The sequence below is a fragment of the Dendrobates tinctorius genome, unplaced genomic scaffold (assembly GCF_039654945.1).
Source record: "Dendrobates tinctorius isolate UK_male_01 unplaced genomic scaffold, ASM3965494v1 ptg000184l, whole genome shotgun sequence".
Taxonomy (NCBI): domain Eukaryota; kingdom Metazoa; phylum Chordata; class Amphibia; order Anura; family Dendrobatidae; genus Dendrobates; species Dendrobates tinctorius.
In genome coordinates this window covers 18,505,704-18,526,246 of record NW_027361851.1, presented here as the reverse complement: position 1 = coordinate 18,526,246, position 20,543 = coordinate 18,505,704, and the positions used below count along the sequence as shown (strand labels likewise).

The window sequence follows — 20,543 nt, the reverse complement described above, 5'->3', positions numbered from 1 at the left end:
TGCAAGGTATTCCTGCAAAATCTGCATTGCAAAACCCAAATAGGGCTCTTCCTTTCAAAGCCCTGCTGTGTGGCCAAACAGTAGTTTCTGAAGAAATGTGGTGCATCACCGTATTTGTGAGAAATCTAACATTTCTAATATCCAAACAAAATAAATGGAGGTTTAAAAATTAATGCAGACGAAAAGTACGCATATAAAAAATGTTATTTATTGACTTTTTTGGGGTGGTGTGACAAGTTTGTAATCACAAGGAATGGTAACATTTCTGCTGACTAGCATGGAAGGAGTTAAGTTCCAATTGCATATCGAAGTCAGGATGGCCGAGCGGTCTAAGGCGCTGCGTTCAGGTCGCAGTCTCCCCTGGAGGCGTGGGTTCAAATCCCACTTCTGACATCAACATTTAATTTCAAGTAACTTTATCTTCATGTAATGTGGTTTTGAAAAATTTCCTGAGAGTCTTTGGAGTGAATCTGAATTTGTCCTCTCAAAAAAGAACTCTAGGAACATCAAACAGATTTTTTGTGCATATGTCTGTTGTTCTTTTGGCACTAGAAAAATCCTTTGGACAGTCAATGAGGAGGGACTATTTCACCTCTTTGTGTTCTCTGTCCCTATTAGGGTAGGGAATCAACCTTCTACAGTGCTGTCATGAAATATATCTAGAAACGGATTTGCTGGTAAGTCTACTTTCATAGTTTTCACCTCATACATCAATAGACCATAACGATACTTAATAAACAAAAACTTAACAAGTTGGTAATCATAGTTTAAAAAATGTGAAATGCCCATGTCATTCTGACATGTTTCAGCACATTTTGGGACAAATGGTCTCACTTTTAACAATCAATAAAATATTTTCTCTAAATTTTTGTCTCTTTTTTGCTCCAATTGTTTGCATCTCATAAAAAATAAAACTTGATGTAACATTATGCATGCAAATTGTGTTTTATGTGTGACCATGACCTATTCTAGAAGCACAGGGTCAGAATTATACTGGTGCATGGAGACAAACTGAAAATGTAAAAATTCAATGGCAAAATTGCTGTCTTTTTCTACTCATTCACAAATAGTTAATGAATGTTATTAAATATGTACAGCAAAATGGAAGGCGTTTCAAATAGAAATCATGCTTCAAAAAACAGTCAAATGAAAAATTATAATATATCCCTCCAGGTGTGACACTTGACATTTGCAGAGTGTCAAACCCCCCAGAAAATGTATAGATATGGCTGAAATAGCTCAGTTGGGAGAGCGTTAGACTGAAGATCTAAAGGTCCCTGGTCCAATCCCGGGTTTCGGCAAAATGCTTTTTCTTCACCGTTTACATTTTAAGGAGATATTAAACAAAGCACATGGACTGATCATGATCAAAAGGCCTAAAAATCTTAACTATCTACAGAAAACAAAATGTTAAAAATTTGAGAAACGGTAACTTTTTCCTTTTGAACACATGAATGTTTTTTAGTAATTTTTCCTCTATTTTGTTTTATTTCAGATTGACTTAGCTGTAAGAGGATTAAAAGGTAACCTGATAGCTGAAACAGACAGCACTTATCAGACACTAGCTGAATGATTATAGTCAGCTTGTTTGACTTTGAAACACTGAGGCATTACTGAGACAAATGTCCTTAAAAAATATGCTGTGGACAACGTCAAAAAGGCAAAAAACACAAGCTCCACACAGGTCCGTCATCTTTAATTTGAAATATAGGAGGTTTCTACTTTAATGGTGAGACAAAGCATCTACATATTTGACATTGCTCCAGTGAGTAGAGCCCACTTAAAAATGTATGGGTTGCTTGCCTCTGCAAGCAAAAGCTGGGCACTAAACTGGCATACTTGCAATGCTGGATGGTTCAGAGTGAAAACACCTATAGGCTGACAATAGTAATTGCAGGTGTTGATTAACTCATTGTGCAAAATAATTTCTAAAATGTGGTCACTTTGGGAGGTTTTCTGCTGTTTTGGTACTCTGCAAATTTCATCTGCAAGGTATTCCTGCAAAATCTGCATTGCAAAACCCAAATAGGGCTCTTCCTTTCAAAGCCCTGCTGTGTGGCCAAACAGTAGTTTCTGAAGAAATGTGGTGCATCACCGTATTTGTGAGAAATCTAACATTTCTAATATCCAAACAAAATAAATGGAGGTTTAAAAATTAATGCAGACGAAAAGTACGCATATAAAAAATGTTATTTATTGACTTTTTTGGGGTGGTGTGACAAGTTTGTAATCACAAGGAATGGTAACATTTCTGCTGACTAGCATGGAAGGAGTTAAGCTCCAATTGCATATCCAAGTCAGGATGGCCGAGCTGTCTAAGGCGCTGCGTTCAGGTCGCAGTCTCCCCTGGAGGCGTGGGTTCAAATCCCACTTCTGACATCAACATTTAATTTCAAGTAACTTTATCTTCATGTAATGTGGTTTTGAAAAATTTCCTGAGAGTCTTTGGAGTGAATCTGAATTTGTCCTCTCAAAAAAGAACTCTAGGAACATCAAACAGATTTTTTGTGCATATGTCTGTTGTTCTTTTGGCACTAGAAAAATCCTTTGGACAGTCAATGAGGAGGGACTATTTCACCTCTTTGTGTTCTCTGTCCCTATTAGGGTAGGGAATCAACCTTCTACAGTGCTGTCATGAAATATATCTAGAAACGGATTTGCTGGTAAGTCTACTTTCATAGTTTTCACCTCATACATCAATAGACCATAACGATACTTAATAAACAAAAACTTAACAAGTAGGTAATCATAGTTTAAAAAATGTGAAATGCCCATGTCATTCTGACATGTTTCAGCACATTTTGGGACAAATGGTCTCACTTTTAACAATCAATAAAATATTTTCTCTAAATTTTTGTCTCTTTTTTGCTCCAATTGTTTGCATCTCATAAAAAATAAAACTTGATGTAACATTATGCATGCAAATTGTGTTTTATGTGCGACCATGACCTATTCTAGAAGCACAGGGTCAGAATTATACTGGTGCGTGGAGACAAACTGAAAATGTAAAAATTCAATGGCAAAATTGCTGTCTTTTTCTACTCATTCACAAATAGTTAATGAATGTTATTAAATATGTACAGCAAAATGGAAGGCGTTTCAAATAGAAATCATGCTTCAAAAAACAGTCAAATGAAAAATTATAATATATCCCTTCAGGTGTGACACTTGACATTTGCAGAGTGTCAAACCCCCCTGAAAATGTATAGATATGGCCGAAATAGCTCAGTTGGGAGAGCGTTAGACTGAAGATCTAAAGGTCCCTGGTCCAATCCCGGGTTTCGGCAAAATGCTTTTTCTTCACCGTTTACATTTTAAGGAGATATTAAACAAAGCACATGGACTGATCATGATCAAAAGGCCTAAAAATCTTAACTATCTACAGAAAACAAAATGTTAAAAATTTGAGAAACGGTAACTTTTTCCTTTTGAACACATGAATGTTTTTTAGTAATTTTTCCTCTATTTTGTTTTATTTCAGATTGACTTAGCTGTAAGAGGATTAAAAGGTAACCTGATAGCTGAAACAGACAGCACTTATCAGACACTAGCTGAATGATTATAGTCAGCTTGTTTGACTTTGAAACACTGAGGCATTACTGAGACAAATGTCCTTAAAAAATAGCTGTGGACAAAGTCAAAAAGGCAAAAAAACACAAGCTCCACACAGGTCCGTCATCTTTAATTTGAAATATAGGAGGTTTCTACTTTAATGGTGAGACAAAGCATCTACATATTTGACATTGCTCCAGTGAGTAGAGCCCACTTAAAAATGTATGGGTTGCTTGCCTCTGCAAGCAAAAGCTGGGCACTAAACTGGCATACTTGCAATGCTGGATGGTTCAGAGTGAAAACACCTATAGGCTGACAATAGTAATTGCAGGTGTTGATTAACTCATTGTGCAAAATAATTTCTAAAATGTGGTCACTTTGGGAGGTTTTCTGCTGTTTTGGTACTCTGCAAATTTCATCTGCAAGGTATTCCTGCAAAATCTGCATTGCAAAACCCAAATAGGGCTCTTCCTTTCAAAGCCCTGCTGTGTGGCCAAACAGTAGTTTCTGAAGAAATGTGGTGCATCACCGTATTTGTGAGAAATCTAACATTTCTAATATCCAAACAAAATAAATGGAGGTTTAAAAATTAATGCAGACGAAAAGTACGCATATAAAAAATGTTATTTATTGACTTTTTTGGGGTGGTGTGACAAGTTTGTAATCACAAGGAATGGTAACATTTCTGCTGACTAGCATGGAAGGAGTTAAGTTCCAATTGCATATCGAAGTCAGGATGGCCGAGCGGTCTAAGGCGCAGCGTTCAGGTCGCAGTCTCCCCTGGAGGCGTGGGTTCAAATCCCACTTTTGACATCAACATTTAATTTCAAGAAACTTTATCTTCATTTATTGATTAGATGAGGTCAAACAAAACTTAGTGATGTGGTTTTGAAAAATTTCCTGAGAGTCTTTGGAGTGAATCTGAATTTGTCCTCTCAAAAAAGAACTCTAGGAACATCAAACAGATTTTTTGTGCATATGTCTGTTGTTCTTTTGGCACTAGAAAAATCCTTTGGACAGTCAATGAGGAGGGACTATTTCACCTCTTTGTGTTCTCTGTCCCTATTAGGGTAGGGAATCAACCTTCTACAGTGCTGTCATGAAATATATCTAGAAACGGATTTGCTGGTAAGTCTACTTTCATAGTTTTCACCTCATACATCAATAGACCATAACGATACTTAATAAACAAAAACTTAACAAGTTGGTAATCATAGTTTAAAAAATGTGAAATGCCCATGTCATTCTGACATGTTTCACCACATTTTGGGACAAATGGTCTCACTTTTAACAATCAATAAAATATTTTCTCTAAATTTTTGTCTCTTTTTTGCTCCAATTGTTTGCATCTCATAAAAAATAAAACTTGATGTAACATTATGCATGCAAATTGTGTTTTATGTGTGACCATGACCTATTCTAGAAGCACAGGGTCAGAATTATACTGGTGCGTGGAGACAAACTGAAAATGTAAAAATTCAATGGCAAAATTGCTGTCTTTTTCTACTCATTCACAAATAGTTAATGAATGTTATTAAATATGTACAGCAAAATGGAAGGCGTTTCAAATAGAAATCATGCTTCAAAAAACAGTCAAATGAAAAATTATAATATATCCCTCCAGGTGTGACACTTGACATTTGCAGAGTGTCAAACCCCCCAGAAAATGTATAGATATGGCTGAAATATCTCAGTTGGGAGAGCGTTAGACTGAAGATCTAAAGGTCCCTGGTCCAATCCCGGGTTTCGGCAAAATGCTTTTTCTTCACCGTTTACATTTTAAGGAGATATTAAACAAAGCACATGGACTGATCATGATCAAAAGGCCTAAAAATCTTAACTATCTACAGAAAACAAAATGTTAAAAATTTGAGAAACGGTAACTTTTTCCTTTTGAACACATGAATGTTTTTTAGTAATTTTTCCTCTATTTTGTTTTATTTCAGATTGACTTAGCTGTAAGAGGATTAAAAGGTAACCTGATAGCTGAAACAGACAGCACTTATCAGACACTAGCTGAATGATTATAGTCAGCTTGTTTGACTTTGAAACACTGAGGCATTACTGAGACAAATGTCCTTAAAAAATATGCTGTGGACAACGTCAAAAAGGCAAAAAACACAAGCTCCACACAGGTCCGTCATCTTTAATTTGAAATATAGGAGGTTTCTACTTTAATGGTGAGACAAAGCATCTACATATTTGACATTGCTCCAGTGAGTAGAGCCCACTTAAAAATGTATGGGTTGCTTGCCTCTGCAAGCAAAAGCTGGGCACTAAACTGGCATACTTGCAATGCTGGATGGTTCAGAGTGAAAACACCTATAGGCTGACAATAGTAATTGCAGGTGTTGATTAACTCATTGTGCAAAATAATTTCTAAAATGTGGTCACTTTGGGAGGTTTTCTGCTGTTTTGGTACTCTGCAAATTTCATCTGCAAGGTATTCCTGCAAAATCTGCATTGCAAAACCCAAATAGGGCTCTTCCTTTCAAAGCCCTGCTGTGTGGCCAAACAGTAGTTTCTGAAGAAATGTGGTGCATCACCGTATTTGTGAGAAATCTAACATTTCTAATATCCAAACAAAATAAATGGAGGTTTAAAAATTAATGCAGACGAAAAGTACGCATATAAAAAATGTTATTTATTGACTTTTTTGGGGTGGTGTGACAAGTTTGTAATCACAAGGAATGGTAACATTTCTGCTGACTAGCATGGAAGGAGTTAAGTTCCAATTGCATATCCAAGTCAGGATGGCTGAGCGGTCTAAGGTGCTGTGTTCAGGTCGCAGTCTCCCCTGGAGGCGTGGGTTCAAATCCCACTTCTGACATCAACATTTAATTTCAAGTAACTTTATCTTCATGTAATGTGGTTTTGAAAAATTTCCTGAGAGTCTTTGGAGTGAATCTGAATTTGTCCTCTCAAAAAAGAACTCTAGGAACATCAAACAGATTTTTTGTGCATATGTCTGTTGTTCTTTTGGCACTAGAAAAATCCTTTGGACAGTCAATGAGGAGGGACTATTTCACCTCTTTGTGTTCTCTGTCCCTATTAGGGTAGGGAATCAACCTTCTACAGTGCTGTCATGAAATATATCTAGAAACGGATTTGCTGGTAAGTCTACTTTCATAGTTTTCACCTCATACATCAATAGACCATAACGATACTTAATAAACAAAAACTTAACAAGTTGGTAATCATAGTTTAAAAAATGTGAAATGCCCATGTCATTCTGACATGTTTCAGCACATTTTGGGACAAATGGTCTCACTTTTAACAATCAATAAAATATTTTCTCTAAATTTTTGTCTCTTTTTTGCTCCAATTGTTTGCATCTCATAAAAAATAAAACTTGATGTAACATTATGCATGCAAATTGTGTTTTATGTGCGACCATGACCTATTCTAGAAGCACAGGGTCAGAATTATACTGGTGCGTGGAGACAAACTGAAAATGTAAAAATTCAATGGCAAAATTGCTGTCTTTTTCTACTCATTCACAAATAGTTAATGAATGTTATTAAATATGTACAGCAAAATGGAAGGCGTTTCAAATAGAAATCATGCTTCAAAAAACAGTCAAATGAAAAATTATAATATATCCCTCCAGGTGTGACACTTGACATTTGCAGAGTGTCAAACCCCCCTGAAAATGTATAGATATGGCCGAAATAGCTCAGTTGGGAGAGCGTTAGACTGAAGATCTAAAGGTCCATGGTCCAATCCCGGGTTTCGGCAAAATGCTTTTTCTTCACCGTTTACATTTTAAGGAGATATTAAACAAAGCACATGGACTGATCATGATCAAAAGGCCTAAAAATCTTAACTATCTACAGAAAACAAAATGTTAAAAATTTGAGAAACGGTAACTTTTTCCTTTTGAACACATGAATGTTTTTTAGTAATTTTTCCTCTATTTTGTTTTATTTCAGATTGACTTAGCTGTAAGAGGATTAAAAGGTAACCTGATAGCTGAAACAGACAGCACTTATCAGACACTAGCTGAATGATTATAGTCAGCTTGTTTGACTTTGAAACACTGAGGCATTACTGAGACAAATGTCCTTAAAAAATAGCTGTGGACAAAGTCAAAAAGGCAAAAAACACAAGCTCCACACAGGTCCGTCATCTTTAATTTGAAATATAGGAGGTTTCTACTTTAATGGTGAGACAAAGCATCTACATATTTGACATTGCTCCAGTGAGTAGAGCCCACTTAAAAATGTATGGGTTGCTTGCCTCTGCAAGCAAAAGCTGGGCACTAAACTGGCATACTTGCAATGCTGGATGGTTCAGAGTGAAAACACCTATAGGCTGACAATAGTAATTGCAGGTGTTGATTAACTCATTGTGCAAAATAATTTCTAAAATGTGGTCACTTTGGGAGGTTTTCTGCTGTTTTGGTACTCTGCAAATTTCATCTGCAAGGTATTCCTGCAAAATCTGCATTGCAAAACCCAAATAGGGCTCTTCCTTTCAAAGCCCTGCTGTGTGGCCAAACAGTAGTTTCTGAAGAAATGTGGTGCATCACCGTATTTGTGAGAAATCTAACATTTCTAATATCCAAACAAAATAAATGGAGGTTTAAAAATTAATGCAGACGAAAAGTACGCATATAAAAAATGTTATTTATTGACTTTTTTGGGGTGGTGTGACAAGTTTGTAATCACAAGGAATGGTAACATTTCTGCTGACTAGCATGGAAGAAGTTAAGTTCCAATTGCATATCGAAGTCAGGATGGCTGAGCGGTCTAAGGCGCAGCGTTCAGGTCGCAGTCTCCTGGAGGCGTGGGTTCAAATCCCACTTCTGACATCAACATTTAATTTCAAGAAACTTTATCTTCATTTATTGATTAGATGAGGTCAAACAAAACTTAGTAATGTGGTTTTGAAAAATTTCCTGAGAGTCTTTGGAGTGAATCTGAATTTGTCCTCTCAAAAAAGAACTCTAGGAACATCAAACAGATTTTTTGTGCATATGTCTGTTGTTCTTTTGGCACTAGAAAAATCCTTTGGACAGTCAATGAGGAGGGACTATTTCACCTCTTTGTGTTCTCTGTCCCTATTAGGGTAGGGAATCAACCTTCTACAGTGCTGTCATGAAATATATCTAGAAACGGATTTGCTGGTAAGTCTACTTTCATAGTTTTCACCTCATACATCAATAGACCATAACGATACTTAATAAACAAAAACTTAACAAGTAGGTAATCATAGTTTAAAAAATGTGAAATGCCCATGTCATTCTGACATGTTTCAGCACATTTTGGGACAAATGGTCTCACTTTTAACAATCAATAAAATATTTTCTCTAAATTTTTGTCTCTTTTTTGCTCCAATTGTTTGCATCTCATAAAAAATAAAACTTGATGTAACATTATGCATGCAAATTGTGTTTTATGTGCGACCATGACCTATTCTAGAAGCACAGGGTCAGAATTATACTGGTGCGTGGAGACAAACTGAAAATGTAAAAATTCAATGGCAAAATTGCTGTCTTTTTCTACTCATTCACAAATAGTTAATGAATGTTATTAAATATGTACAGCAAAATGGAAGGCGTTTCAAATAGAAATCATGCTTCAAAAAACAGTCAAATGAAAAATTATAATATATCCCTCCAGGTGTGACACTTGACATTTGCAGAGTGTCAAACCCCCCAGAAAATGTATAGATATGGCCGAAATAGCTCAGTTGGGAGAGCGTTAGACTGAAGATCTAAAGGTCCCTGGTCCAATCCCGGGTTTCGGCAAAATGCTTTTTCTTCACCGTTTACATTTTAAGGAGATATTAAACAAAGCACATGGACTGATCATGATCAAAAGGCCTAAAAATCTTAACTATCTACAGAAAACAAAATGTTAAAAATTTGAGAAACGGTAACTTTTTCCTTTTGAACACATGAATGTTTTTTAGTAATTTTTCCTCTATTTTGTTTTATTTCAGATTGACTTAGCTGTAAGAGGATTAAAAGGTAACCTGATAGCTGAAACAGACAGCACTTATCAGACACTAGCTGAATGATTATAGTCAGCTTGTTTGACTTTGAAACACTGAGGCATTACTGAGACAAATGTCCTTAAAAAATAGCTGTGGACAAAGTCAAAAAGGCAAAAAAACACAAGCTCCACACAGGTCCGTCATCTTTAATTTGAAATATAGGAGGTTTCTACTTTAATGGTGAGACAAAGCATCTACATATTTGACATTGCTCCAGTGAGTAGAGCCCACTTAAAAATGTATGGGTTGCTTGTCTCTGCAAGCAAAAGCTGGGCACTAAACTGGCATACTTGCAATGCTGGATGGTTCAGAGTGAAAACACCTATAGGCTGACAATAGTAATTGCAGGTGTTGATTAACTCATTGTGCAAAATAATTTCTAAAATGTGGTCACTTTGGGAGGTTTTCTGCTGTTTTGGTACTCTGCAAATTTCATCTGCAAGGTATTCCTGCAAAATCTGCATTGCAAAACCCAAATAGGGCTCTTCCTTTCAAAGCCCTGCTGTGTGGCCAAACAGTAGTTTCTGAAGAAATGTGGTGCATCACCGTATTTGTGAGAAATCTAACATTTCTAATATCCAAACAAAATAAATGGAGGTTTAAAAATTAATGCAGACGAAAAGTACGCATATAAAAAATGTTATTTATTGACTTTTTTGGGGTGGTGTGACAAGTTTGTAATCACAAGGAATGGTAACATTTCTGCTGACTAGCATGGAAGGAGTTAAGTTCCAATTGCATATCAAAGTCAGGATGGCCGAGCGGTCTAAGGCGCAGCGTTCAGGTCGCAGTCTCCCCTGGAGGCGTGGGTTCAAATCACACTTCTGACATCAACATTTAATTTCAAGAAACTTTATCTTCATTTATTGATTAGATGAGGTCAAACAAAACTTAGTAATGTGGTTTTGAAAAATTTCCTGAGAGTCTTTGGAGTGAATCTCAATTTGTCTTCTCAAAAAAGAACTCTAGTAACATCAAACACATTTTTTGTGCATATGTCTGTTGTTCTTTTGGCACTAGAAAAATCCTTTGGACAGTCAATGAGGAGGGACTATTTCACCTCTTTGTGTTCTCTGTCCCTATTAGGGTAGGGAATCAACCTTCTACAGTGCTGTCATGAAATATATCTAGAAACGGATTTGCTGGTAAGTCTACTTTCATAGTTTTCACCTCATACATCAATAGACCATAACGATACTTAATAAACAAAAACTTAACAAGTAGGTAATCATAGTTTAAAAAATGTGAAATGCCCATGTCATTCTGACATGTTTCAGCACATTTTGGGACAAATGGTCTCACTTTTAACAATCAATAAAATATTTTCTCTAAATTTTTGTCTCTTTTTTGCTCCAATTGTTTGCATCTCATAAAAAATAAAACTTGATGTAACATTATGCATGCAAATTGTGTTTTATGTGCGACCATGACCTATTCTAGAAGCACAGGGTCAGAATTATACTGGTGCATGGAGACAAACTGAAAATGTAAAAATTCAATGGCAAAATTGCTGTCTTTTTCTACTCATTCACAAATAGTTAATGAATGTTATTAAATATGTACAGCAAAATGGAAGGCGTTTCAAATAGAAATCATGCTTCAAAAAACAGTCAAATGAAAAATTATAATATATCCCTCCAGGTGTGACACTTGACATTTGCAGAGTGTCAAACCCCCCAGAAAATGTATAGATATGGCCGAAATAGCTCAGTTGGGAGAGCGTTAGACTGAAGATCTAAAGGTCCCGGGTTTCGGCAAAATGCTTTTTCTTCACCATTTACATTTTAAGGAGATGTGCATCACCGCATTTGTGAGAAATCTAACATTTCTAATATCCAAACAAAATAAATGGAGGTTTAAAAATTAATGCAGACGAAAAGTACGCATATAAAAAATGTTATTTATTGACTTTTTTGGGGTGGTGTGACAAGTTTTTAATCACAAGGAATGGTAACATTTCTGCTGACTAGCATGGAAGGAGTTAAGTTCCAATTGCATATCGAAGTCAGGATGGCCGAGCGGTCTAAGGCGCTGCGTTCAGGTCGCAGTCTCCCCTGGAGGCATGTAATGTGGTTTTGAAAAATTTCCTGAGAGTCTTTGGAGTGAATCTGAATTTGTCCTCTCAAAAAAGAACTCTAGGAACATCAAACAGATTTTTTGTGCATATGTCTGTTGTTCTTTTGGCACTAGAAAAATCCTTTGGACAGTCAATGAGGAGGGACTATTTCACCTCTTTGTGTTCTCTGTCCCTATTAGGGTAGGGAATCAACCTTCTACAGTGCTGTCATGAAATATATCTAGAAACGGATTTGCTGGTAAGTCTACTTTCATAGTTTTCACCTCATACATCAATAGACCATAACGATACTTAATAAACAAAAACTTAACAAGTAGGTAATCATAGTTTAAAAAATGTGAAATGCCCATGTCATTCTGACATGTTTCAGCAAATTTTGGGACAAATGGTCTCACTTTTAACAATCAATAAAATATTTTCTCTAAATTGTTGTCTCTTTTTTGCTCAAATTGTTTGCATCTCATAAAAAATAAAACTTGATGTAACATTATGCATGCAAATTGTGTTTTATGTGCGACCATGACCTATTCTAGAAGCACAGGGTCAGAATTATACTGGTGCATGGAGACAAACTGAAAATGTAAAAATTCAATGGCAAAATTGCTGTCTTTTTCTACTCATTCACAAATAGTCAATGAATGTTATTAAATATGTACAGCAAAATGGAAGGCGTTTCAAATAGAAATCATGCTTCAAAAAACAGTCAATTGAAAAATTATAATATATCCCTCCAGGTGTGACACTTGACATTTGCAGAGTGTCAAACCCCCCAGAAAATGTATAGATATGGCCGAAATATCTCAGTTGGGAGAGCGTTAGACTGAAGATCTAAAGGTCCCTAGTCCAATCCCGGGTTTCGGCAAAATGCTTTTTCTTCACCGTTTACATTCTAAGGAGATATTAAACAAAGCACATGGACTGATCATGATCAAAATGCCTAAAAATCTTAACTATCTACAGAAAACAAAATGTTAAAAATTTGAGAAACAGTAACTTTTTCCTTTTGAACACATGAATGTTTTTTAGTAATTTTTCCTCTATTTTGTTTTATTTCAGATTGACTTAGCTGTAAGAGGATTAAAAGGTAACCTGATAGCTGAAACAGACAGCACTTATCAGACACTAGCTGAATGATTATAGTCAGCTTGTTTGACTTTGAAACACTGAGGCATTACTGAGACAAATGTCCTTAAAAAATATGCTGTGGACAAAGTCAAAAAGGCAAAAAACACAAGCTCCACACAGGTCCGTCATCTTTAATTTGAAATATAGGAGGTTTCTACTTTAATGGTGAGACAAAGCATCTACATATTTGACATTGCTCCAGTGAGTAGAGCCCACTTAAAAATGTATGGGTTGCTTGTCTCTGCAAGCAAAAGCTGGGCACTAAACTGGCATACTTGCAATGCTGGATGGTTCAGAGTGAAAACACCTATAGGCTGACAATAGTAATTGCAGGTGTTGATTAACTCATTGTGCAAAATAATTTCTAAAATGTGATCACTTTGGGAGGTTTTCTGCTGTTTTGGTACTCTGCAAATTTCATCTGCAAGGTATTCCTGCAAAATCTGCATTGCAAAACCCAAATAGGGCTCTTCCTTTCAAAGCCCTGCTGTGTGGCCAAACAGTAGTTTCTGAAGAAATGTGGTGCATCACCGCATTTGTGAGAAATCTAACATTTCTAATATCCAAACAAAATAAATGGAGGTTTAAAAATTAATGCAGACGAAAAGTACGCATATAAAAAATGTTATTTATTGACTTTTTTGGGGTGGTGTGACAAGTTTTTAATCACAAGGAATGGTAACATTTCTGCTGACTAGCATGGAAGGAGTTAAGTTCCAATTGCATATCGAAGCGGTCTAAGGCGAGCGGTCTAACACCGAGTGGTCTAAGGTGCTGTGTTCAGGTCGCAGTCTCCCCTCGAGGCGTGGGTTCAAATCCCACTTCTGACATTTAATTTCAAGAAACTTTATCTTCATTTATTGATTAGATGAGGTCAAACAAAACTTAGTAATGTGGTTTTGAAAAATTTCCTGAGAGTCTTTGGAGTGAATCTGAATTTGTCCTCTCAAAAAAGAACTCTAGGAACATCAAACAGATTTTTTGTGCATATGTCTGTTGTTCTTTTGGCACTAGAAAAATCCTTTGGACAGTCAATGAGGAGGGACTATTTCACCTCTTTGTGTTCTCTGTCCCTATTAGGGTAGGGAATCAACCTTCTACAGTGCTGTCATGAAATATATCTAGAAACGGATTTGCTGGTAAGTCTACTTTCATAGTTTTCACCTCATACATCAATAGACCATAACGATACTTAATAAACAAAAACTTAACAAGTAGGTAATCATAGTTTAAAAAATGTGAAATGCCCATGTCATTCTGACATGTTTCAGCACATTTTGGGACAAATGGTCTCACTTTTAACAATCAATAAAATATTTTCTCTAAATTTTTGTCTCTTTTTTGCTCCAATTGTTTGCATCTCATAAAAAATAAAACTTGATGTAACATTATGCATGCAAATTGTGTTTTATGTGCGACCATGACCTATTCTAGAAGCACAGGGTCAGAATTATACTGGTGCATGGAGACAAACTGAAAATGTAAAAATTCAATGGCAAAATTGCTGTCTTTTTCAACTCATTCACAAATAGTTAATGAATGTTATTAAATATGTACAGCAAAATGGAAGGCGTTTCAAATAGAAATCATGCTTCAAAAAACAGTCAAATGAAAAATTATAATATATCCCTCCAGGTGTGACACTTGACATTTGCAGAGTGTCAAACCCCCCAGAAAATGTACAGATATGGCAGAAATAGCTCAGTTGGGAGAGCGTTAGGCTGAAGATCTAAAGGTCCCTGGTCCAATCCCGGGTTTCGGCAAAATGCTTTTTCTTCACCGTTTACATTTTAAGGAGATATTAAACAAAGCACATGGACTGATCATGATCAAAAGGCCTAAAAATCTTAACTATCTACAGAAAACAAAATGTTAAAAATTTGAGAAACGGTAACTTTTTCCTTTTGAACACATGAATGTTTTTTAGTAATTTTTCCTCTATTTTGTTTTATTTCAGATTGACTTAGCTGTAAGAGGATTAAAAGGTAACCTGATAGCTGAAACAGACAGCACTTATCAGACACTAGCTGAATGATTATAGTCAGCTTGTTTGACTTTGAAACACTGAGGCATTACTGAGACAAATGTCCTTAAAAAATATGCTGTGGACAAAGTCAAAAAGGCAAAAAACACAAGCTGAACACAGGTCCGTCATCTTTAATTTGAAATATAGGAGGTTTCTACTTTAATGGTGAGACAAAGCATCTACATATTTGACATTGCTCCAGTGAGTAGAGCCCACTTAAAAATGTATGGGTTGCTTGTCTCTGCAAGCAAAAGCTGGGCACTAAACTGGCATACTTGCAATGCTGGATGGTTCAGAGTGAAAACACCTATAGGCTGACAATAGTAATTGCAGGTGTTGATTAACTCATTGTGCAAATAATTTCTAAAATGTGGTCACTTTGGGAGGTTTTCTGCTGTTTTGGTACTCTGCAAATTTCATCTGCAAGGTATTCCTGCAAAATCTGCATTGCAAAACCCAAATAGGTCTCTTCCTTTCAAAGCCCTGCTGTGTGGCCAAACAGTAGTTTCTGAAGAAATGTGGTGCATCACCGCATTTATGAGAAATCTAACATTTCTAATATCCAAACAAAATAAATGGAGGTTTAAAAATTAATGCAGACGAAAAGTACGCATATAAAAAATGTTATTTATTGACTTTTTTGGGGTGGTGTGACAAGTTTTTAATCACAAGGAATGGTAACATTTCTGCTGACTAGCATGGAAGGAGTTAAGTTCCAATTGCATATCGAAGCAGTCTAAGGCGAGCGGTCTAATACCGAGCGGTCTAAGGCGATGCGTTCAGGTCGCAGTCTCCCCTGGAGGCGTGGGTTCAAATCCCACTTCTGACATCAACATTTAATATCAAGAAACTTTATCTTCATTTATTGATTAGATGAGGTCAAACAAAACTTAGTAATGTGGTTTTGAAAAATTTCCTGAGAGTCTTTGGAGTGAATCTGAATTTGTCCTCTCAAAAAAGAACTCTAGGAACATCAAACAGATTTTTTGTGCATATGTCTGTTGTTCTTTTGGCACTAGAAAAATCCTTTGGACAGTCAATGAGGAGGGACTATTTCACCTCTTTGTGTTCTCTGTCCCTATTAGGGTAGGGAATCAACCTTCTACAGTGCTGTCATGAAATATATCTAGAAACGGATTTGCTGGTAAGTCTACTTTCATAGTTTTCACCTCATACATCAATAGACCATAACGATACTTAATAAACAAAAACTTAACAAGTAGGTAATCATAGTTTAAAAAATGTGAAATGCCCATGTCATTCTGACATGTTTCAGCACATTTTGGGACAAATTTTCTCACTTTTAACATTAACAATCAATAAAATATTTTCTCTAAATTTTTGTTTCTTTTTAGCTCCAATTGTTTGCATCTCATAAAAAATAAAACTTGATGTAACATTATGCATGCAAATTGTGTTTTATGTGCGACCATGACCTATTCTAGAAGCACAGGGTCAGAATTATACTGGTGCATGGAGACAAACTGAAAATGTAAAAATTCAATGGCAAAATTGCTGTCTTTTTCTACTCATTCACAAATAGTTAATGAATGTTATTAAATATGTACAGCAAAATGGAAGGCGTTTCAAATAGAAATCATGCTTCAAAAAACAGTCAAATGAAAAATTATAATATATCCCTCCAGGTGTGACACTTGACATTTGCAGAGTGTCAAACCCCCCAGAAAATGTATAGATAAGGCAGAAATAGCTCAGTTGGGAGAGCGTTAGACTGAAGATCTAAAGGTCCCTGGTCCAATCCCGGGTTTTGGCAAAATGCTTTTTCTTCACCGTTTACATTTTAAGGAGATATTAAACAAAGCACATGGACTGATCATGATCAAAAGGCCTAAAAATCTTAACTATCTACAGAAAACAAAATGTTAAAAATTTGAGAAACGGTAACTTTTTCCTTTTGAACACATGAATGTTTTTTAGTAATTTTTCCTCTATTTTGTTTTATTTCAGATTGACTTAGCTGTAAGAGGATTAAAAGGTAACCTGATAGCTGAAACAGACAGCACTTATCAGACATTAGCTGAATGATTATAGTCAGCTTGTTTGACTTTGAAACACTGAGGCATTACTGAGACAAATGTCCTTAAAAAATATGCTGTGGACAAAGTCAAAAAGGCAAAAAACACAAGCTGAACACAGGTCCGTCATCTTTAATTTGAAATATAGGAGGTTTCTACTTTAATGGTGAGACAAAGCATCTACATACTTGACATTGCTCCAGTGAGTAGAGCCCACTTAAAAATGTATGGGTTGCTTGTCTCTGCAAGCAAAAGCTGGGCACTAAACTGGCATACTTGCAATGCTGGATGGTTCAGAGTGAAAACACCTATAGGCTGACAATAGTAATTGCAGGTGTTGATTAACTCATTGTGCAAAATAATTTCTAAAATGTGGTCACTTTGGGAGGTTTTCTGCTGTTTTGGTACTCTGCAAATTTCATCTGCAAGGTATTCCTGCAAAATCTGCATTGCAAAACCCAAATAGGGCTCTTCCTTTCAAAGCCCTGCTGTGTGGCCAAACAGTAGTTTCTGAAGAAATGTGGTGCATCACCGCATTTGTGAGAAATCTAACATTTCTAATATCCAAACAAAATAAATGGAGGTTTAAAAATTAATGCAGACGAAAAGTACGCATATAAAAAATGTTATTTATTGACTTTTTTGGGGTGGTGTGACGTTTTTAATCACAAGGAATGGTAACATTTCTGCTGACTAGCATGGAAGGAGTTAAGTTCCAATTGCATATTGAAGCGGTCTAAGGCGAGCGGTCTAATACCGAGCGGTCTAAGGCGCTGCGTTCAGGTAGCAGTCTCCCCTGGAGGCGTGGGTTCAAATCCCACTTCTGACATCAACATTTAATTTCAAGAAACTTTATCTTCATTTATTGATTAGATGAGGTCAAACAAAACTTAGTAATGTGGTTTTGAAAAATTTCCTGAGAGTCTTTGGAGTGAATCTGAATTTGTCCTCTCAAAAAAGAACTCTAGGAACATCAAACAGATTTTTTGTGCATATGTCTGTTGTTCTTTTGGCACTAGAAAAATCCTTTGGACAGTCAATGAGGAGGGACTATTTCACCTCTTTGTGTTCTCTGTCCCTATTAGGGTAGGGAATCAACCTTCTACAGTGCTGTCATGAAATATATCTAGAAACGGATTTGCTGGTAAGTCTACTTTCATAGTTTTCACCTCATACATCAATAGACCATAACGATACTTAATAAACAAAAACTTAACAAGTAGGTAATCATAGTTTAAAAAATGTGAAATGCCCATGTCATTCTGACATGTTTCAGCACATTTTGGGACAAATGGTCTCACTTTTAACAATCAATAAAATATTTTCTCTAAATTTTTGTCTCTTTTTTGCTCCAATTGTTTGCATCTCATAAAAAATAAAACTTGATGTAACATTATGCATGCAAATTGTGTTTTATGTGCGACCATGACCTATTCTAGAAGCACAGGGTCAGAATTATACTGGTGCATGGAGACAAACTGAAAATGTAAAAATTCAATGGCAAAATTGCTGTCTTTTTCTACTCATTCACAAATAGTTAATGAATGTTATTAAATATGTACAGCAAAATGGAAGGCGTTTCAAATAGAAATCATGCTTCAAAAAACAGTCAAATGAAAAATTATAATATATCCCTCCAGGTGTGACACTTGACATTTGCAGAGTGTCAAACCCCCCAGAAAATGTATAGATATGGCCGAAATAGCTCATTTGGGAGAGCGTTAGACTGAAGATCTAAAGGTCCCGGGTTTCGGCAAAATGCTTTTTCTTCACCGTTTACATTTTAAGGAGATATTAAACAAAGCACATGGACTGATAATGATCAAAAGGCCTAAAAATCTTAACTATCTACAGAAAACAAAATGTTAAAAATTTGAGAAACGGTAACTTTTTCCTTTTGAACACATGAATGTTTTTTAGTAATTTTTCCTCTATTTTGTTTTATTTCAGATTGACTTAGCTGTAAGAGGATTAAAAGGTAACCTGATAGCTGAAACAGACAGCACTTATCAGACACTAGCTGAATGATTATAGTCAGCTTGTTTGACTTTGAAACACTGAGGCATTACTGAGACAAATGTCCTTAAAATATATGCTGTGGACAAAGTCAAAAAGGCAAAAAACACAAGCTGAACACAGGTCCGTCATCTTTAATTTGAAATATAGGAGGTTTCTACTTTAATGGTGAGACAAAGCATCTACATATTTGACATTGCTCCAGTGAGTAGAGCCCACTTAAAAATGTATGGGTTGCTTGTCTCTGCAAGCAAAAGCTGGGCACTAAACTGGCATACTTGCAATGCTGGATGGTTCAGAGTGAAAACACCTATAGGCTGACAATAGTAATTGCAGGTGTTGATTAACTCATTGTGCAAAATAATTTCTAAAATGTGATCACTTTGGGAGGTTTTCTGCTGTTTTGGTACTCTGCAAATTTCATCTGCAAGGTATTCCTGCAAAATCTGCATTGCAAAACCCAAATAGGGCTCTTCCTTTCAAAGCCCTGCTGTGTGGCCAAACAGTAGTTTCTGAAGAAATGTGGTGCATCACCGCATTTGTGAGAAATCTAACATTTCTAATATCCAAACAAAATAAATGGAGGTTTAAAAATTAATGCAGACGAAAAGTACGCATATAAAAAATGTTATTTATTGACTTTTTTGGGGTGGTGTGACAAGTTTTTAATCACAAGGAATGGTAACATTTCTGCTGACTAGCATGGAAGGAGTTAAGTTCCAATTGCATATCGAAGGACGATACCAGATGATCACAGCCGCAACAAAATCTCCCCCCAGGACGGACGTCTTTCCAGCGGGACGAGACTGCAGCTCGAGACCTGGTGAGAAAATATATCATCTTACCTAACCTTCTGTATTCACGTCCGGCTGGGAGAAGATAGTTGGCTGTCTTCTCTGAACCCTTAAACTGACCACGTTTGAAAGTCCTGAGCCTACGGACCCGGTCAGGTATATAATTCCTTAATTGTCTGTGTGTATTATCCGGTCTAACCAATTCGGAGGGTGTATCTAGAATCCATCTAGTATCTGATAAAAACTATTTCATACTGCACTAGGGCTACTAGAAGCATACAGAGCAGAGTGCAAAGGGGCTGTTTCCACTGAGTTATCACCCTGGTTCCGACCTTAGATGGTCGAAGAAGTTATATATATATATCAGATATATACATATAGGTGCTCACGTCCGGCCATACGCCCACGGTATAAACTGGGCCCGGTGACGTGAATGACACGGTATATACATTTTTAAGGAAAGAGGTGATTACTAATTTTTCCCCCTCTGCTGAAATATCAACCACCTATCTAGAAGTGATTACCACTATTTACTATACCTAAAGTGACAAAAAGCCCAGCCCTAGTTGCCTTGGTAACAAAAGAACAGTGAAAGGGATAAGGAATACATTCATAATAGTTTTTTTTTATGTTTGAAGTATTGATGCATTGTTGTGACACGCCTGTCCGCAGCTCTCATATTGAATATACTGCCATACTGGTTAGACTGCTATTTCAGCTGCATTTCCTGAATGCAAAGTGTTTAATAATCACGCTACATTATCTGTATTCAGTCCGGAGGATATAAAATATAAAATGTAATAAGTTGTTTTATAGTATACACACAGTAACCCTTCAAGCATATTTATAATTACGGTAATCTAAAAGTTTAATTGTCTGCCTTATCTGCTTTGCCTCTCTGCTTTGCTGTTTTGGTT

At 36.2% G+C, this 20,543-nt stretch overlaps 4 non-coding genes across 4 annotated transcripts; all 4 read left to right on the top strand.

Annotated features, from left to right (window-relative positions):
* Nucleotides 1-310: 310 nt before the first annotated feature.
* Nucleotides 311-393, top strand: TRNAL-CAG (transfer RNA leucine (anticodon CAG)). Its single transcript has one exon. It is a non-coding gene; the product is annotated as a tRNA-Leu (tRNA).
* A 2,821-nt stretch (nt 394-3,214) lies between these two features.
* Nucleotides 3,215-3,287, top strand: TRNAF-GAA (transfer RNA phenylalanine (anticodon GAA)). The gene has a single exon. It is a non-coding gene; the product is annotated as a tRNA-Phe (tRNA).
* A 3,012-nt stretch (nt 3,288-6,299) lies between these two features.
* Nucleotides 6,300-6,382, top strand: TRNAL-CAG (transfer RNA leucine (anticodon CAG)). Its single transcript has one exon. It is a non-coding gene; the product is annotated as a tRNA-Leu (tRNA).
* Nucleotides 6,383-9,231: 2,849 nt separating this feature from the next.
* TRNAF-GAA (transfer RNA phenylalanine (anticodon GAA)) lies at nt 9,232-9,304 on the top strand. The gene has a single exon. It is a non-coding gene; the product is annotated as a tRNA-Phe (tRNA).
* Nucleotides 9,305-20,543: the final 11,239 nt, after the last annotated feature.